This window comes from Simochromis diagramma, unplaced genomic scaffold (assembly GCF_900408965.1).
Source record: "Simochromis diagramma unplaced genomic scaffold, fSimDia1.1 OVJJ01000590.1, whole genome shotgun sequence".
Taxonomy (NCBI): Eukaryota; Metazoa; Chordata; class Actinopteri; order Cichliformes; family Cichlidae; genus Simochromis; species Simochromis diagramma.
This window is the reverse complement of record NW_024387057.1, coordinates 159,326-177,999: the sequence shown is the minus strand read 5'-3', so window position 1 is coordinate 177,999 and position 18,674 is coordinate 159,326.

The following is an 18,674-nucleotide window of genomic DNA, read 5'->3' as shown; positions in this document are numbered from 1 at the left end:
GACATGCATGCAGGAGGCAGTACTGATGCTGTGTAATCAAATAGGACTTCCTTGTGTTAAAAACACACCACTTATTTAGATCATGCCTGTTACTGGTAATTTCTAGGGGAACCAGCCAAGAGATATAATCTCTCCAGCGTGTCCTGGGTCTATCCCAGGGCCTCCTCCCGGTGGGACATGCCCAGAACACCTTAACCGGCTCCTTTTAATGTGGAGGAGTAGCTGCTCCGAGCCCCTCCCAGATGGCCTAACTAAATTCAATTCAATTCAGTTTTATTTATATAGCGCCAAATCACAACAATAGTCGCCTCAAGGCTCTTTACAGAAAAACCCAACGATCACATGACCCCCTATGAGGAAGCATTTTGATGACAGTGGGAAGGAAAAACTCCCTTTTAACAGGAAAAAAAACTCCATCAGAACCAGGCTCATCTGCTGCGACCGGTTGGGGTGAGAGAAGGAAGTCAGGACAAAAGACATGCTGTGGAAGAGAGACAGAGGTTAATAACAACTATGATTCAGTGCAACCCCCCTTTCCTGTCTGGTCCCTAGCCCAGGACCAATTTGCCATGGGAGACCCCTACCTTGGGGTCTAGCTCCCTGACAACAAACCCCCTGGGTTCCCTGGGACACACAAACCTCTCCAACACGATAAGGTAGCGATTCATGGAGGGGACTGAAACTTTATTGAAAAGTAAATGGACATTATGTTGTCACAACTTTTAATTGAAATATTCATCTTTGTAGTATACCATTTTATCTCTGAACACTAAAAACCTTTTAAAAGCAGGAAGTTGTTTTTTTTTTTTAATTTGCAGAGTTCAGGTGTGAAATTGAAAACAATGCTATGAATAAGTTCATAGTAGCCATGCCATTTTCAGCCCCTTTTTATTTTTGTGCATATTTTTAGTCCGTGCAAATATACATTTTTTTTTTCTTTTTCATTGTTCTCTGTACATGATATGAACTTTGTTTTGGCTGTTGGAAGTCACCTGGAAAATATCAAATAGGTAATATCAGCAAAACATCAAGAGTTGTTATGAGAACATAAATGCTCTCAAAAAAGCTCCACTTGGCTCTGGCATTTATCATCATCATCATCATCATCATCATCATCATCATCATCATGTACTGTACTGCACATGCTGCTCTGGCACTGTTGTGAAACCTGAGCCTAAAGGTTCCCTCTCTTGGTAATGCTATTCTCTTTGTTACTCCACAGATTCAGTGATTTGGCAGCACAATGCTCTCTAGTCTGTGTGCCACTTGCTATTGGTCCAGATGTTCCACAGGTTTGGCCCCAGCAACACAATGAATAAATGTTATGTGTGGTGCAATGTGTCTCTCATAGGTTTTAATATAGTAGGTAAGAGTTAAGTAGATGCAGGGCACCACCTTTTGGCCAAACTGTCTCCCATAAGGTCTTTGGTATGGCTTTAAATTCTCCTGTTGACTTTTCATGAAACTTTAAAAAGGACATCTGGTGTAGAATTGACACATTTTCAAGAAAAAATGCCAGTCATGTTTGAAACAGGCTGATATCTTTTAGAAAGACCACCATGTAGATGTAGAAGTAGAAATGTACCCCAGCAAATGAAATAATTTCAGTGATAAAAATGTTTTATTTTATTTATTGTATATGAAATAATGCAATATAAGGTTTGTATTCAGAACACATTTAAATAAACTGTGGTACTGTCTGTCATCCTAATGGTGTCTTCAAATCAATACATGGAAAAGACAATATGAAAAGGAGGTTGGGATGGACACACACGGGCAATTGTTGGTTTGTGTGTCCATTTTTGTTTCACTCAGGTGCTTTACTTGGATTGTTCTCTTGCAGGTACAGCAGTTGGTAATTCGTTGTGTTTTTCTACTTGTGCTCTGACTTTTATTCTTACCCTTTGTCCTTTTTACAATCTCCATTTCTCTCTTGCATTGCTATATAACATGCATAATCATGAATAATAATAATATCAAAGAATGACTGAATAAAAGAAAAAAATGCAAACAGGAGCATGTAGTGTTTATAAAGCTTGACTTGGAAAAGCAAACATATTTGGCTCTACAATGAATTCAGATCATGATTCTGATTACTAAAGCTGCCAGATGTCAGAGCCATAAGGCCAGTGTGCAGAAGAGGACCCCAAAACAGTTTCTTTCTATTAAGCAAAAGCTGATTTAGCACAGGGGTCACTATGGTCACTGCAATGGCAGGGAGAAAGCTTCACAGGAGTGGGGACCACTGTAAAAGAGGGAGAGATGCGTTATTCCAAAGTATGAAGGTGAGTTTATTAATGGAGGGCAGTGAGGAGAGATTGCTGATTTGGTGAGATGATGAGAGCCAGAGATTAATAATAAGTAATGATTTAAGGCGTAGAGGTGTATAAATGGGGTGATATGGTTTATAAGACCATTAAGATGGGGCCTGATTATTCAAGACTTTATATATGCTCTCTCTTGTCAGTACTCTTCCTGCAGCATTTTGATCGACTGAAGGCTTTTCGGTTTTTAGGACCTCCTGATAATGAATTACAGCCTAGAAGTAATAAATGAATCAATTTGTTTTTCAGCGTCACTCTGAGACAGGATATTTCTAATTTTAGAAATATTGTGCAAATGGAAGAAAGCAGTCCTACATATTTGTTTAATATGTGCATTGAAGGACATATCCTGGTCAATAATGACTCCAAGGTTCCTCACAGTGTTACTGGAGGCCATGGTAATGCCATCCAGAGTAAGAGTCTGGTTAGATACCATATTTCTAAGATTTTCATGATTTTCAAGATTTACATCTTTAAACTTAGTTACAGCACTTTCAGACAGACATCTATTGTGATGAAATGTATTCCCCGCTGCTCTTTAATCCCTTACAGTAAATTTAAATGTTATGCGAAAATGACAGGACAAGAGACGGTTTTCAGGAAATACTGTTAAGATATAATATGTTTATAGAAATGATGAATATAAACAATTATTGTAATAACCAGCACACACTGAAATATTATTTTTAACATTTATATGGAATGCAATGCTAATAGAATTCCACGTGTAAAGCATTTGTAAAGCACTAACCTGCACTATTAGTATTTGTCCACAAGGTGTCACAATTTCTACCTCAACAGAGTTGAAATGAAATCTTTAAGGCCACAAGTTCAACTTCAGATCTTTGCTGGAAAATAAGCAAGCGCTCACAAAGTTACTGAATATTTTTCTGCAGCCATGAAAGTTTAAACGATAAACATTTCATGTATGTATGTATGTATGTATGTATTAGGGGTGCAACGATACACAAAATTCACGGTTCGGTTCGGTTCGATACTTTGGTGTCACGGTTCGATATTTTTTCGATACAAAAAAATGTTCATGCATTTTTAATTTGTCATTTATTAAAATTATAAATATATATTTTAACTCAAAAGTACAGTTTTTAAATTTAACCCTAACCCTTGTGCGTGTTTTTTATTTTGACAGCGAATGCGCACCTGCGGACCACTTATGTGCAGCCCTGGTTATTTAGCTCATCATATTGCAGCCACAGAAATTATTTTGTCCATATAAACCATAAAGCTGCACTTTCTTTTTGCCTTATAGTCTGATTTGTCATAACTTCTCCGTTTTGTGGTAAGCTTTTCTTTGGCTGTCACTTCTTCACCCTGACCTGTCTTATTTGGCTCAGCAGAACTGAAATGCTTTTACACACGCACTCACATAAGATCAGCGATTCTCTGCGCGATCAACCTCTCACATGTTTAAGCTGCGGGAGATTTCACTTGTCATGTTTGCATAGTAAGCTAATGATTAATAAGACGATGTCAGAGGAATTGGTGCACAAATTATCATCACTCACAGATCAGTGCTGTCGCTCTCTATACACAGTTCGCACATTGCAAAGTGAAAGCAAAAAAACAAGCGCAAATTCAAACGCGACTTCAATATGTCACATATTGACAGTGGCTCACCGATGCCAATGACATAATTACCCAGCTACATTTCTGAAAGAATGCAAAAGCATTGACATATATTTTTCCTACAATAGCCCGACGGGCAGGGAAGAGATAGATTTTGGTAGCCCGACTAAAAAAATCGCTAGCTCCGGGACGTCGGGCTAGCGATATTGCGAGCCCTGTATCTGATTGAGGAATCACTCATCTTTGGAAAAGAGAGTTTATTACAGAGAAATGGCTCTTTCCAAAATAAAAGCTATACTATCCGCTTCTTCTGGGCTATATTCTCAGCAGCATAAGGAGAATCATGTGCTAACAGCTGTCTAAATTACTCGGCTAAAGTTAGTAGCATGCTTGCTTTTTTTTGTCTGCTTCCACTTGTCTTTGCACTAGGATGATGTCGGCGTAAATGTGCAGTCATATTCGTTGTGTTCCCACTAGTGCTTTCAGGTTAATCTTGTTGAAATGACCTTAACGCCACAACACGGCAAATCTCCGTTAACGAGCTACCGCCGATCGCTCCGTGCATGGGGCTAGACGGCAAACACGTTAACGAGCTAACTGCGCTAACACACTAGTTCACACCAATGTAATTGAGCATTGCATGGCACATCCAACATACTGTTTTACTTTAGTCCATGACTCGCTTACCTTCAGGGTCATACGTCACATGAAAACCAAAATAATTCCAAACGCCAGATCTGAATGAGAGTGGGGGAGGTCCATGTTAAAAGGAGAGCTTAACTTCTGTCTCGCTAGCTTGCCCTGCGCTCTTCCTTCTGACTATGCTGTCTGTGTTGAGCGCTCAGTGGATCTGCGCTCGACAGTGCAGCCTAGGCGGAGTAGTCGAACGCAGATTCACTGAGCGCTCAACACAGACAGCATCGTCAGAAGGAAAATTGATAAAATAAATTACAAATGTTGTATTGTTCGATACATATGCGTACCGAACCGAAAGCACTGTATCGAACGGTTCAATATCGATACGAATATCGTTGCACCCCTAGTATGTATGTATGTATGTATGTATGTATGTATGTATGTATCTATCTATCTATCTATCTATCTATCTATCAATCACCGCAATATAGATGTTAGGCTATATTGCCCAGCCCATAGGAGACACCCCCTAGGGTGCTAAGATCCTGTGGGACTCCCAGATACAGACGGACAACATTGTGATGGCTAATCAACCGGACATAGTAGACAAACAGAAGAAGATGGCCGTAGTGATAGATGAAAGCAACATCAGGTGATGTTGCTGTCCTAGGGGGCGTCTCCTAGGGCTGGGCGATATAGCCTAAAATCAATGTCGCATTATAATTTGAAGCATGTGCGGTAACGATATATTGTGATATATCTATCTTATATCTCTTCTCAAAATGACTGAACATACTTGGATACCAGATACATTGCAGAATAATAAACACACTTCAAAAACGTACAGAATGCCATTTCGAGAACCTTTATTGCGTAAAACTTAAAGAAGAATGTTTAAATTACAAAACTTTTCAACTTTTTCCAAACAATGTAAAACAAAATTCTTAAATAACAAACAAAAATGGAAATAAATGCACAAACATTTTTGAATAAAAAAATGCAGGTAAAATATCACTAAAACACAAAATTCTAAGTTGTTTAAAATAAAGTGCAAAGTGTAAATAAATAAACATTGCAATTCTTCCTGCTGTCTTGATTAGTTATTTATATTGCACAAAAATAGAGCTGCACATATTTGAAAACCCTATAAGTTTAACAGGTTTCTTTTCTGTTAAATATAGAACAACAAATTTCAAACTTACAATATGTAGCACAAATACAAACAAAACATCAGTGTTTATGGTCCTTGTGTGCACATTAGAGGTTGTTCGCCAGGAACACAAGTTTGTCAACCGTCTCTGGCTTTAGTGCAGATCGGTGGCATGTTACTATGTTGCCACTGGTGCTGAATGCCCTTTCTGAGGGGGCACTCGTGGCAGGAATGCAGAAGTATTTCCTGGCTAGGCTTGCCACCCTGGGAAAATTAGCCTGGTGCAGCCTCCACCAATCCAGTGGGTCAGCTTCTCCGTCAACATCCAGTGCCTGCAAGTAACTCTTAAGCTCAATTTCAATCACTTCTCTGTCAGTGAGGGCAGTTGGGCCAGGCTGAGAAGATGCCTTTTTGAAAAAGTTGCCCAGACTTCTTTTACTCCTCTTGGGTTCTTTCTGGGCTTCTCCAGCAGCTCCTGTGCTTGTGTGTGATGGTGGTGACTCTGTGGCAAACACAGCTTGCGTCTCTAGCAGTGACTGAATTTCTGCTGTTGCTTTTGTTAAAATGAACTCTCTTCGGTCATCAGCTATATATGATGATCTGAAGCGTGGGTCGACAAAGGAGACCATATCCAGGAGGTCATCAGTTGCAAGGTCTGAGTATTTCTCATTTAAATACTTGAGGATGGCACTCTTCATGCCCTTCGTCAGTTCTGTGTCTTCATCAGCTAGAGGAAGAACTGTGTTATTTAGAAGGTGGAGCACAGGTTTGACATACGAAACACTAACATATTCTTCTCCAGACAGAGCATCTGCGAACTCCATCAGGGGATTGAGTATCTTGTTCACAGATTCTAACACGTCAGTGTCCTGTCAAGTTTCAATTCAATTTCAATTCAATTTTATTTATATAGCGCCAAATCACAACAAAAGTCGCCTCAAGGCGCTTCATAGATACAGAGAAAACCCCAACAATCATATGACCCCCTATGAGCAAGCACTTTGGTGACAGTGGGAAGGAAAAACTCCCTTTTAACAGGAAGAAACCTCCGGCAGAACCAGGCTCAGGGAGGGGCGGCCATCTGCTGTGACCGGTTGGGGTGAGAGAAGGAAGACAGGATAAAGACATGCTGTGGAAGAGAGACAGAGGTTAATAACAGATATGATTTAATGCAGAGAGGTCTGTTAATGCATAGTGAGTGAGAAAGGTGACTGGAAAGGAAAAACTCAATGCATCATGGGAATCCCTGGCAGCCTACGTCTATTGCAGCATAACTAAGGGAGGATTCAGGATCACCTGGTCCAGCCCTAACTATATGCTTTAGCAAAAAGGAAAGTTTTAAGCCTAATCTTAAAAGTAGAGATAGTGTCTGTCTCCCGAATCCAAACAAGTCAGTTGGTACCAGGTGCCTGGTTTTTCTATCTGCCTTCAGGACCTGTGATATGGCCTTCTCCTGTTCAAGTACCTGCTGAATCATCTGTTGTCGAGACCCCCATCTTGTTGGCGTTTCAGTGATTAGGCAGTGAGGAGGCAGGTTTAGCTCAGCCTGGGCATTAGCCATTTCAAGTGTAAGAAAAGGCACTCACTATCTTCTTGCACTTGCCAATTGCACGTTCAACACAGGTGTCTTTCATGCTTCTCTCCAAGGATTAAAATTGGAAGATATTATTATTAGTCCCGTTACACATGCACAAGATAACAAAACATCTGTACAAACACATCATCAGCATGTACAAATACCAGTATTATCTAATCCTAGATAAGACTGAACTAATTATTTTATTTGATGATTAACACCACACCGTACTCAGTAATACTACATATTAATGACTAATATATAATGTTAGGAGTAATTATATCAGATTACATTATATACTGTATAATGATATAATAAATAACACACACATTGTGTGTGTGTGCGCACATGTTAGAGAAATCCTGTGGAGAGTCATAAAATCAGGGGTTGACTTTATTTTTTGCTTTAGAACTCTAATGAGTACCTACATTGGTACGACATTATAATTGGTACGCACCAAAATTAAAAATGTTTTATGTATTTCGGCCCTGCTGGGAAGAGCGCGCCCTCTCTTCGTTATCATCGGACTACATTTCTCCAGTTCGAACGATATTCCGATGTCATTGCTATGTATCCTGGTAATCTCGTTCACTCTTGGCAAACAGCTTGATGTATTCCATGTACAGGAGGTGGCTGACAACTGCTCCATTCTGTAGTCGTAGCCAGTCTTGTTAATGATCTCAATGAGGGGGTTCAGGTCTATACAGAACAGCAGTGGGGACAGAGCATCTCCTTGGTAGATCCCGCACTTGATGGTGACTTGTGCTATGGGCTTGAAGTTGGCTTCTATGTTGTCCGCCACATCCCCACTGAGTTCCTGATGAAGGCTCTCAGAGTCCTGTTGATCTTGTACAGTTCTAGGCATTCCAGCTGTGGGGCATTGAGTCATAGGCCTTCTTGTAATCAATCCAGGCAGTGCACAGGTTGGTCAGGCTAGTCTTGCAGTTTCAGCTGACTGCTCGGTCTACCAGTAGCTGGTGTTTTGCACCTCTGGTATTCTTGCCAATACCTTCCTGTGCCCCACTCATGTATTTAACCATGTGCCTGTTCATCTTAGCAGCTATGAAAAGGCAAAAAGAAGGTACGACGAAAAAAAAAATCAAAGGAGTGAAAGGATTAGACCCATACGAGCATACAGAGCGGACTAAGACGTTAGTGTGCTGCCCAACTTAAAACATAAAAACAACAGTAAAAGTCCAGCGGCATCAGCGACAGCATTAAATTGGAGCGGGGCACAGAAAACCTGGCGACGTCCCCGGCCGCCCTGTCTGTCTCTTTGCTCCGGAGTACTGGAAGAGAGAGGGGGCAGCGACAGTCACTGTTCTTTCCAGTGAAAGGGATTTCAGTGTGTCTCGGGACTTACCCCGCAATCCAGGCCCTCCGTCGCCTCTTCGTGACTTTGGAAACATGACTTGAACAATTTTTCTTCCATGAAGGAATCCGATAAAAAACGATCTCTTCACCCGTTGGCTTCCCATGGCTGTCATGTGACCGGCTATGGTAGTTAATAACACAACAGCTTCTTGCCATTCTCTGTGTCTCTGTTTATCTCTGTGTGATTGTTGTCTTATAATAGCTCGCGCGCTAGCCACTTGTACCTACAATCCTTTGCGGTTTTACCCCCGAAATGACGTCACATTCTCGAACTCTATTACAGTTTTTCTCCATTGGTTTGGCTCATTTCTTGAAACAGAAATTACATTCTCAAAACTCTAAGATCATTTGGCAAAACACTCTTACAGTTTAGCACAACACTATAGCTCACCTGCAAAAGCTCATATCTCTTCCAAAACTGTCCACTCAGGCTTCAATCTAAATCCCTTTCTCATTTAAATAGTCAGTGTCTCCAAAATGGCAAAGATCCTTCTCAATAGCTTTGGCTCATTTCTCGACACAGATCGGACATTCTCATCATTCTTGGTGCTTTTGTCAAAATAAACCTGGATGGTTGATCACAACAACATGGTCCACCTGCAAAAGCTCATATCTCCCCTAAAACAGTTCACTCATGTGTCAAAACTACATTTCTTTCTAATCTGAATAGTCAGTGCCCCCAAAATGCATCGTCCCTTTGGCATTGTGTGAGTACTGCCATACAAAATGTTTAGATGTTTTGTCACTATGGCAGAGGACCAACAATATACAACAGAAAAGAGTAACCTCCAAGGTTTGACATCACAGATTGCACTCACACTACCAAGGAAATTATAACCATTTTTTATTCACACGCAAAGAAAGTTTTATACATATGTAAAAAGAAAATGTACATTACAGTAGTAAATTGTATGAACACAAAATCAAAAAACAAGGACTTATTCAGTGGTCGCTGTACTCATTCTCCCGCTCTTGTCCACTGTCTTCACCCTCCTGATTATTTACACGCTGTTGTCCATCTGGTCCCCTGCATTGATCTCCTGTAATGTCGTCACACGCTGCGTCCATAGCATGGAGCAGGGACGGCTGATCCTGAGCATGATGCTCATACACTCTTCACCTCCAAGCAGAGAAAAACTCCTTTATCGGATTGAGGAAAGGAGAGTAAGGTGGTAGGAACCCCATGACCATCCTTGGATGCGTTGCAAACCAGCCCCTAATGAGTGGGCTGTGGTGGAAATTGACATTGTCCCACACAATTACATAAATGGGTAGGTGAGGCCCTATGAGACCTCTCTCATTTTCAGGGATAAAATCGGTATAAAGGCGATCCAAGAAGATGAGGAGCTTGTGTGTGTTGTATGGGCCAAGACTGGGGATGTGAGTGGCCACGCCATTCTCAGAAATGGCAGTACACATAGTTATATTGCCCCCTCGCTGACCTGGGACATCCACTGTGGCCCGGTGGCCAATAATATTACGGCCACGTCTTCGGCCCTTGGCCAGGTTGAAGCCAGCTTCATCCACGAACACCAGGATGTGAGGGGTCTCATGTCCTTCCAATGCCATTATTCTCTAAAGTAGAGTAAAGAAAATAAAATCACTCATACAGAAGAGTCATATACTACAGTTAGACAATTACATGTTCTCCCCCACAGGTTCAATATACTACAGGCCACTGCTCCAGTGGTTCTAAACTAGTGATAGGCCTATGAGGAAGTACTGCAGGGGTATTTGATAGAAAGGGGAGTGGGAAATACTGATGACTTACTGAGATGTTACAGTGAAACCTACAGTATTAGATAGATTTGATTGGGAGACAACAAAATAAGGATTATAATGAGAATTGTATCATACAGTAAACTGCAGTTTTCTGTTGAAATTGTTGAAGTCAGATGAAGCAAATACTGATTCTGAAATCAGGTAAAGGAGGTATTGAAACCAAATAAGTGAACTACTGCTTACTGTGATTACAGGTAAGGTTATAATGAGAGACAACCAGTAACTGACCTACATTTACATACTGGTAGCGCAGCTCCTTCACTCTGTCAGAGTTCCTCTCAAATGGTACCCTGTAGATTTGTTTCATTGTCATCTGATGCTTCTTCAAAACCCGGTCTATTGTGGAGATGCTTATTGTGTTTATATTCTGGAATATATGATTGTCCTGAAGGATGGCATCACGGATCTGTCTCAATGTGATGGCATTATTTGCGGCCTCTTCCCCCTATTCCTCCACCACGCATTCTCAGTCCTCCTCCTCTTCCTCTTCTTCTTCTTCTTCTTCTTCTTCTTCTTCTTCCTCTTCCTCTTCTTCTTCTTCCTCCTCTTCCTTGAGGAAGAACTTCCCCTTTTCAGTTTGCTTGGCCTTGTCTATCCATGTTCAGAGATCGGACTGGCTCTGGTCAAGCTCTATATATCTGTGTTTGGCAGCACACAATCATGGAACACACCTGTGTGTGACGCTTCCCCTTCATTAGTCTAGTTTCACCTGACTGTCAATGACTGTCATCAATTTATCAAATATTCAAAGAAATTCATATATGGTATTCATGGTATTATGTTCTTGACCAATTTTGACAATTGAACAGACAGTTGTGCATGCGAGTACTTATACAATGAAATCATGCTGACATGTTTTGGAGAGAATGATCATTAGACTGAGAATCAACTAATCAGTTTAGATCTACAAGATCTATTCATTTGGAAAATGTGCTAAATGTGGGCTAACTGTATAACTGTAGGCTACTTGTACTTAATCATTTGCAAAGATGCACTGAGATAATTGAGACATGTACTTAGGCATTTGCCACTTGATAAAATGAATGAGAAATGCCATTCTGTTGTGAACATTTGCCAAGAGGTTTGGAGGTTTGTCCATGTTATTTTGAGAATGTAATTTCTGTTTCAAGAAATGAGCCAAACCAATGGAGAAAAACTGTAAGGCCCATGATCAGTAGTGAGTCAGCGACCCTCCTAGGGACACTCCCACTAGGGGTTAAAGTCTGTGACTTTCCAACATTTGACCTTAGAAGTGAAGAACCTTCTCAGATGAGAGGTGAAACGTCTTCAAGAAACAAGTCCTGTCACTTTCCCACCTCAAGCTACTTAGAGAAACATGACTTCAATGACTGAGAACCTACACAGACATGTGTAGTGTAACAGTGTCAGACATGACATTTGGGAGGTGCAGATCATGAAGAGGAAAGGAGAAGAAAGAAAGGAAAAGAAAAAGGAGGAAATGGGGAAAAAAGAACAAAGCACAACAAAGCATAATGGATAAAGAAACAACCCCCTTGAAAAGAGCAGAAAGAAGACGAAAGCACCAGGCAGAGTGTCCACACCCAAAAAGCTGAGCCTGCCAGAGGCCAGCACGAACTGAGGACGGCCTCAGGGCTACAGGCACATGCATGCACAAAGACACACGCACATCCACATCAACCCACTGCTCTAAAACCCATTTAAAAACCTGTTAACTCTAATGTCTTATTCTTGCTATTAAACCTAGTACAAAGAAGAGCTGACAATTTGGTCCCGTTATAAGTGAGGTATTTAACACGACGAAGCAACACATGGTTTATTGTTGTTGTTATATAGATATGTGTATATTATAGAGATGTATGGCCTGGACCAAAAATACCAGGTGCCCGACTTCCTGTCCCAGTCCTGCCCTGTTTATGGCAGTGCTTTGTGTATTTACTCATTATGCAGTCAAGTTGTAAAGGTGCTGTAGCAACATGAGTACATATAATGGTAAAGGTTTGGAATAATTATTAAAATACAATTACACATGGAACAAAAAACATCCTGACATCTCACTCCTCTGTTTTTCACCCTGTGCAAGCAATTTACTGAACTACTATTATTGTTTTTTCTTGTTTGTATAAGTCAAAACTTTTGTAACCTGAACAGAGACCAAACGGAAGCATGTGTTATGCCCCACAGGTAAGTGTTTGTGTCTCTGTGATCAGTTCTCTATAACTGTCTTTTTGTCATTTGTTACCATTGTGGCCTGAAGCGCTCAGCTTTATCATAAAGGTCACCTTTGTTTAGTACTGAGTCCTGATCTACATTTGGTTCTGCTTTTTAAACTGATCTGGATTGGCAATATGTAGTGTTCAACACAAACATCAATATTACATATATCATATTACAGTGTTTCAGTCAGTGTTTCAAATCATCTGTTTTTCTTCCATTGTGTTTACATTTAATCAATGTGACATTCAGTGTGCATTTGCACACATACATGTCAAAGCAAGACAAAAAATTCAGAATAAACAAGCTCCTGCTTTGTTTTGATATATCAACAGATAATAAAGTTAACCTTAAATTTATTTGCTGCCTTTGTTACTTTAAAAAACAAAAACAAAAAAAAAACCCCATACAGGTCTTTAGTTCAACTACAAGAATTGATGGCATTAATCCCAACAGACACTGTTTTTGTGTCCGAGGCATGGGAAACTGTCCTCCACAGACTTAGGATGCGGGTCAGATCGCTCTCCTGGACTGAGCCTGTCTTGGTCGTGTTGTTTTGTCATGTTGTGCTGTGGCAGGCAGGAGGAAGGTCCCAAATGCAGGACTCGGTACACACAGGGATGAACTTAAAAGGCAGCTTCATTTTGCTGTTAAACCTTAGTGTAATGAACCGCTGATCTGTACCATAAATCATCCTTGCGGGGGTTGTCGGAACTGTATGTGCAGTCGCACTAAGGACAGATGTGCTCAGAGGCATGCCCCGTAACGTGTATAGAGCAGTCTGTCGCGGCAGGAATAAGTTGTACAAAGTCCATGTAAGTTACGATAATACTTTGATAAGTATGATAAGTGTGTTTCTAATGTAAGGTATGTTGCTGCGTTTGTATTGTGAGCTATCTGAGAGCTGAGAAACGGGCCGAAGTGTTTAAGTGTTTACCGGAGTTTTGCACCCTTGGCAAGCGGACTGAGGTATGTGATGAGAGATGATTTGTTGTTATATTTTATTTAACTGAACTGTGTAATCTCTTGATGCTGTTTGAAGTAACCCCTTTTGTTTTATTTAATCTGTGACTGTATATCTCAGAATTACTTGTTTGAACTTGCCTGAATTAACTTAAGCTCATTGTTGTTATTGCTCATTGTTATAGTTCAAAAGGTACTGTACGGGTATCAATTTTTTCTTATTTTATAGTTTTCATGGTGCTCAACGTCCAGAGAATGAGCCGTGTGTGGAGAGGAAATAAATGGCTGCACCCGTTAGAGACTCTTCTGTCGTTCTTGATGCCAAGGGCTGCTACACTTAGGATACTACAAAACAAAACCTAACCTGGGAAATTTAAACTAAGACTAGAGAACAGGATACTAAGAGTTACAAGGGAACACTTAGCACAGGAAAATCACACAGCTAAGAGGGTACAAGACAGCAAAGGGCAATGGAAAGCACAGGGCTTAAATATACCAAGGAGGGAACGGGAAACGGGGGGAAACACAGCTGGGATTAATTAGATATAATACATGGGACCGTCAAAGTAAAACAGGAAATAACACAGCCCATGTTTTTCAAGTCATTTTATTATCTAAGCAGCGAGCTCTGCTGCATCTGAGCTGTCAGCCTTCATGAAGTCAAGAAAGCCCTCATGTATGACCTCTCTGAAAGGTTTATCTGATGATCAGTGACATTTTATCTTTTTTCTGAAGGTCTTAGGTTTCATCAGCTATTACACTGAACTCCCTACTTTGTTTAACTTCCCTTTTTATTTCCTCTTGAACACTTTCTGCCAGAGTCTCTACTGATGGAGTGCTCTAACCATGTGTAGTCTCTGTACCACAAATGAATGCCCTCTTGCTGTGTCCATGTTGCGTCTTGGGGAAAACCCTAAGGACAGGCTGCACTGGACCCTCTGCTCTTGACTGGGAAATGTCTGGTGGGAAGCAAATTGAATTAATGTTTCGGTCAGTTGTTCATATTCCTATAGCTTCAGAAAGTAATTTGAATGAGTGCATATTTTAGAGAAATTTAAAGACCATGTACAGAATGAAAAGCATACCATCAGGTCATACTGGAGCAGAACGTTCCTTTGACTCTGGTGGCTCAGCAGAATGCAGGGTTAAGTTTATTAACCTCACCCTGGTTGCAGACAAAGTCCTGTCCCAGTATGTGGCTAAAACACAAATATGTCACAAACTCCAAGCATGTATCAAGCTAAAACTATTCTTTCTATAAGACCAAATTATTTTTTCTTTAAAATTGAAGGAAAGAGTTGGAAGCTTGGACTCTAAACTTGAGTTGTGGTAGATGTCAAGATATGCAAACCAATAAAAATAAAGCCATTATTTTAAAGTTATGATAAATCATGTCACCAACCCGGTGTACAAATTCAGTAAACTTATGTTACATTTCACAAGATGACAATATAGTTTTTCCAGATTGCGATAATCATTTTTTTTTCCCAAGGATAACAACAACTCAAAATCACAGGATCTAGAAGAATTTACCCTGATCTCATTTAATCAACTATTATAAAAAACAAGCTTCAAAAACAAGAGAAACACTACACTTCTGGTTTGTCAGGACATATCAGATATAGGAGTGGGTTTTGATTTTTCTGACTAAAATCGATTTTAGCTTGAATGAAGCGAAACTGATTTATTACAATCCTAAATCAATTTTTAAATATAAAGTTATTTTGTGCGGTTAAATCTCACAAGAGTGTTTTGACAACTGGTGAACAGGTAAAACAGTAAATGAGAGCAGGTAAACAGATTCTGCAAAAAGACGTAAAAACAAAGCGCGGAACCGACGCATCAGAATCAGTCAGATGTCGGCTTTCTCCCTCGATGGCACGTACACTGACACGCCGTCAGAGCTGATAGATCGGCGGGCCTCCCTCATGTTCCTTGTGTTGTGTAGAAACTATAATTGCTGGATTGACAATTTACATTATTTACATTTTACAATTTACACTTGTTACACTGACACCCCCCCCCCAAAAGAAAAGAAAAAGAAAAAGAAAGAAAACCCCAACAACCACAAAACACATCTACAGAGCATGAAACTCGATGTCTCCTAAACACACTTTAGCTCTGATGTGAATGTGGTGTTGTTTTATTTTGCTGTCAAACCTCAGTATTTGCAAAGAGGAACTGGATGTTCAATCCAATTATAAGTGAAATGTTTAACACAGTGAAGCAACGTGTGGTTTGTTGCAATACTTTGTGCATTTACTCAGTATGCACTGAAGTTTTAAAGTTACTATGGGAACTTGAGCAAAATAAAGGTAAACGTTTTTAAGCAATAATTGTTATAACCCTATTAGATTCACAACAGAAAACATCCTGACATCTCACCTCTGTTTTTGAATTTCTGCAAATGATTTGTTTTAAATAAATAATTCAAATCCACAGTAAAACTGAAAACAGTGAATAAGTGTTGATAATGTTTTAGGGTTAATTTACTCATATTGTAGGGACACCATAATATCTTCTATCAGTCTATACATAGGTATAGGCCCCCTGAACTGTCTGCTCATCGCCACCCTTGCCGTCCGCACGGTCGGCCCCCTGAACGGTCCGGGCTCCTGTGCTGTTGGCCTCCGGGCCGGTCCTCTGAGGTGTTCTGTTTTGGACTTTGTTTTCTTGAGTTCTGGTGTGTTTCCTTTTTTTTCTTTTGATTTTGGACTCGTGATTTGTTTTTTTTGTTTTTGACTTTCCAGTGCTTTGGTTTTGTTTTCAGTTTTCAGTTTTCAAGTTTTAGTTTTCCCAGTTTAGAGTGTTTTCAGTTCTGCTTCTCGCCACCCTTTCTTTTGTGTTGTACTTCACCCTTTTGTAAATAAAGCTCACTCACTACTACGCAGTCTGCATCTTGGGTTCATTATTAATCCTCACACGGCCTGCCTCGGCACCCCGTGACACACTCTTTTTTTATTTTTATTTTTACCTTTCTGTTGTGATGCTCTAAACCTCACAAGTTCACCCTCAATTTTCAACCCAATTTCCTATGCTCTCATTTTATCTCTATCTATCTATCTATCTATCTATCTATCTATCTATCTATCTATCTATCTATCTATCTATCTATCTATCTATCTGCACACACACGTCAAAAAACTGCCACTGACTGCCAAGATAAATTATTTCCATTACCATATCACAACTTCACTTCATCTTCCAAACCTTAGTACCGGTACACCAAACTTTCCGACAAATTTAGAAGCCTTTATTTGTGTATTTCCAGTACCCAGAGGAAGTACTGGGATCCTCTGTCAAGCTCATGTACATGTACTAGTATGTACAAATGCACACTGAATTTCGCATGTGATTATATGTAAACAAAAAAAAACAACCAAAAACCCAACTAACAGAGGATTTAAAACAGACTGAAACACTGTAATATAATATATGTAATAATGATATTTGTGTTCAACACTACATACTACCAATCCAAATTAACTGAATCTGTCCAGAGTCAGTTCAAAAAGCAGAACTAAATGTAGATCAGGACTTAGTGTAAAACAAAGGTGACCTTTATTATGAAGATAATTGCTTAAGGGTACAATGGTACCAAAAGAAGAGAAGGGAAGTACAGAGAAATGATCACAGGAACAAAAAGACTTCCCTTGGGCATAACAATTTCTGTCTTTATATATATATATATATATATATATATATATATATATACATATATATATATATATATATATTTATAGAACTAGAGATTGACGAGGTACAACACAAATGCTACGGCAAGGAGGGGTCAGGGGGGAGATATCATCACCCCCACCCGAGGTTGGGTACATAGCCCCAAGTGCGATAGGAGAAGGATCGTTGAGTGCGAGAGGAACTGACCTGAAAAATAGGATCATGGCCAAGCTTGAAACCTGGATCCCCCGTAGCCGGTTACCAAGATTACATGAAGTACCCTCAGAAGGTCTGCTAGATGATGTTAATGCAGCACTACGGACAATACCTACAACCACGATTACCGACACTAACAAGCTGATCTACAATACGGCAGCAGTGATCAGTGAGATGCTTGGCTACAAGTTGAACAGCCACAAGGGGCAGTACCCTCCATGGAGAAGGAGGCTAGAGGGCAAGATCAAAGTAGCACAGAGGGAGGTTAGCCAACTAACGGAGTTGCAGAAAGGTGCGACAAAGAAGGTGCATAAGAAATACAGCAAGCTGTCCATACCTGAGGCCTTGGAAACTGCCAAGCAAAGACTCACAGCCTTGGCCAGCCACTTGAGGAGGTACACCAGAGAGATAGAAGGCAGGAGAATAAACCAGCAGTTCTCCACAGAACCAGCAAAGGTGTACTCTCAGTGGCAAGGGAACAATAAGAGAACAGCACCACCAAGGCTGGAGATGGAGCAATACTGGAAGAGCATATGGGAGAAGGACGCAACCTATAACGGCAATGCTCAGTGGCTAGTGGATCTGAGGGCAGACCACAGCGACCTCCCTGAACAGGGTCCAGTAACCATCACAGTGGCAGATATCCAAGAAAGGGTCTCCAGTATGAAGAGTTGGACAACACCAGGGCCCGACATGGTTCACGCCTACTGGCTAAAGAAGCTGACTGCACTCCACGAGCGTCTGGCAGCACAAATGAACCAGCTGCTAGTTAACGAGAGACACCCGGAATGGCTAACCGAAGGTCGGACGGTCCTGATCCCCAAGGACCCCAAGAAGGGACCGGTCCCCTCCAACTACCGACCAATAACCTGCCTCAGTACTACATGGAAGCTCCTGTCAGGCATCATATCAGCTAAGATGAACAGGCACATGGGTCAATACATGAGCGGGACACAGAAAGGAACTGGCAAGAATACCAGAGGCGCAAAACATCAGCTACTGGTAGACAGAACAGTCAGCCGAGACTGCAAGACCAGACTGACCAACCTGTGCACTGCCTGGATTGATTACAAGAAGGCCTATGACTCAATGCCCCACAGCTGGATACTGGAATGCCTAGAATTGTACAAGATCAATGGGACCCTAAGAGCCTTCATCAGGAACTCAATGGGGATGTGGCGCACAACACTAGAGGCCA